The following is a 3,084-nucleotide window of genomic DNA, read 5'->3' on the forward strand; positions in this document are numbered from 1 at the left end:
TCTACTCCATGCATAATTTTATACACCTTGATCATTCGTCCCCATAGTTGCCTTCTTGTTGTTAATTGGTTGTATTGTTATAGTTGTATAGTTAATTGGTTGTATTATATATGTTTTTGTTAATGAAGCTCTTGAGTGTTCCAGTGGAGCAGTGGGGATGGTGACGGCAGTGCCTCCTCTCCCTTTTCCTCTTCCTCTTTTCTCCCTCAAAGAACAAAAGGTGAGTCATTAAGAGCTTGGCTATTTATGCCAGGGCTGCCATCAGGGGCTGGCATGGTTAGGTACCCCCGACCACCATTGTTCCCAACAACAATTGTCATCATTCCTATTGTAGCTGGGGATGATGGGAGTTGTAGTCCAATGACATCTGGGGACCCATGTTTGAGAACCCCTGCCTTAGGGGATGGGGCCATGGCTCAGTGGTAGAGCATCTGCTTTGCGTGCAGAAGGTCCCAGGTTCAAGCCCTGGCATCACCAGGGAGGGCTGGGAAAGACTCCTGCCTGACACCTTGGAGAGCGGCTGTCACATGGGAGTAACTGCGGCAGCACGGCTTGTGCAAATGCTCATCCTCAACAGCACTGGGGCTGCCTTACGTATCCACAGCAGCCCTGTTGCAGTTTGCGGCGTTGATGAGTTGCTGCGCATCATATTGGCCAGTACCTAGTAAATCATAAACTCAACTTGAGATTTTTGATGCAAAGATCTCTAGTCTTTGGGGGTTACCAAGAAAAGCTTTTCACTGGTGTGCTGTGACTTTCCCCATGCTGTGTTCCCATGAGTCTCGTTCTGTCTTGTGCAGGGCAACCTACCTGATAGCCCCCGCTCAACTCCCGTGCCTGACGACTCTTTGACACCCACCACCTCCCTGCCAGCCTGGTGTGGCTGATCAAGCTGTTCAAACAACTGGAAGACATCAGAAGTTAAACACTCATTATTTTAATTTGATGCTAATCATGTGTTAATGAGACTAATCCTTGCAATGATTCAGGTAATTTGCTTAATGGCTGCCCAGAGTGCAGATTACAGCAATCAGTCACGTTTGATAAGATGTCTGTTGTGGAGGAGGCTGTCGGGTGAATGAGGTGGGAAAGGACTAAGGAGTTGGGGCCCTGTCGCTTGTGAGGGAGCTTTCACAAGTGACATAAAGAGTGCCTATGCAGTGTCTCTCTTTTAAAATATTTGTTAATTGGTTGGCACAAACTAGAACACCTGGAAACAGTCACTATCCATCCAAATGGTAGGAGCTTACTAGAAATGTAGCCATTCATGTTTCTGTGGTCCTGTTTCCTGTAAACAGATACACATTGCTAGTTACCAATTTCCATTATGAATGTGGACAAATATCAGGTTCAGAGGCAATGTGTCACTGAATGCCATGGCTGGAGAACAGCAGTGGAGAAAGTCTTCACAATCTGCTCATGGCGCCTTCTCCAAAGCAACTGGTTGACCACTCTGGGAAAACAGGTGACTAAATTGATGGACCTTTAGTCTGATACAGCAGCCTTCTCCTTCTCCTCCTCCTCCTCCTCCTCCTCCTCCTCCTTGGCTTGTGGTCTGTCCTGCCCTTGAAAAAGTGGGAAAATAAGAACAGCCCTGCTGGGTCAGGCCCAAGGCCTATCTAGTCCAGCATCCTGTTTCACACAATGGCCCACCAGATGCCTCTGGGGAGCCCACAGGCAAGAGTTGAGGGCATGCCCTCTCTCCTGCGGTTGCTCCCCTGCAACTGGTATTTAGAGGCATCCTGCCTCTGACGCTGGAGGTGGCCTATAGCCATCACACTAGTAGCCACTGATAGACCTGTCCTCCATGTTAAAACATTTGAACATGCATGATGTTGCATGACGTGCACCAAAAAGCGTCTCTTGTTGTGATATCTCCAATGTCAGACCTTTTCCCATCTCAGACCCCAGACATCTCAAAGTTGAAGGAGCCCACTTCAGAAATCCTGTGATCTCTGAGCCTCCAGAAACATCGTCGGATGGGGGATGCCCTGCAGACCTTCCTGAGAAAGAGAACATGTAGCCAGATTCTGACCTCAGAAACATTTTTGACCTTTCCTGTAGAGACTGGGAACTCCCTTCTGCATCAGCACCCCCAAGACTGACCCCTTGGTCCTCTGTAGGCTGTTGCTGGAGATAGCAATGGCCCAGACTTGGCCCAGGATATAAGGGCTCAGTTTGGGTATCTTCTGAGCAATATCTGTGCCACCCCATGGCTGTCCCTGGCACTGCATAGCCCACTTCTGCATCTGATGTTTGCTGTGCTGACACGTGACCTGAGCTACTTGCAGCGAACTACACAGTGATGGAATCCCTTCCATGAGGAACACCATAAGATTCCTTTTCTTTTAACTGTTAGAAGGGCCTTGAAAATGTTTCAAATTTCAACACACATTTGGCACACGATTTTCCCTGCTATTCTTATGCTGCTGGTTTCTGTCATCACTAAAATTATTTAACATTGTTATTGTATTGATTTTATTGTCTGATATATGCCTTTTGATTGCACTGCAGAAAGCAGGATTAAAAATGTAAATGTAAAACCCTTCCCAGATCAGGAATCAGGAATACAAACAGGTGTTGGGCATGTAGTTTCTATTGCTATATCCGGCAACCAGGACTAAGTGTGTGGTTGCCATTGCTGGATGGGAGCCATCTGTACAGTGCTAAGCAGATGATTGACATTTCCATGGCACTCTTCTCTGTTCCCAATTCAGCTGATTATTGGCACTGACTGTGCCAAGTTCCTGCTAGGTGGGGAGATATGCAAAGGTAGTCAAAAATGGCAGTGCATATACATCCCCCTTTGCTGCATACTTGATATCTGAAATGATTCCCAGAAAGAACATCTTGAGCCCTCCTTCCTATGAGGGAGAGGGAGATTCACTTTTTGATCTCTGAAATGATGCCTAGGAAGACCATCAGTAGAATATCCTGAGCTCTTCATCCTAAGAGGAGACCTGGTCTTGTGGAGCAAACATGAATCATCCCCTTTGCTAAGGTCCACCCTGGTTTGCATTTGAATGGGAGACTACATGTGAGCACTGTAAGATATTCCCCTTAGGGGATGGGGCCACTCTGGGA

General features: G+C 47.2%; 1 non-coding gene across 1 annotated transcript; it reads left to right on the top strand.

Moving 5' to 3' along the window:
• The first annotated feature begins 399 nt into the window (after window positions 1–399).
• Window positions 400–477, top strand: TRNAA-UGC (transfer RNA alanine (anticodon UGC)). Its single transcript has one exon. It is a non-coding gene; the product is annotated as a tRNA-Ala (tRNA).
• The last annotated feature ends 2,607 nt before the right edge of the window (window positions 478–3,084 follow it).

Source organism: Hemicordylus capensis, chromosome 5 (assembly GCF_027244095.1).
Source record: "Hemicordylus capensis ecotype Gifberg chromosome 5, rHemCap1.1.pri, whole genome shotgun sequence".
NCBI lineage: Eukaryota > Metazoa > Chordata > Lepidosauria > Squamata > Cordylidae > Hemicordylus > Hemicordylus capensis.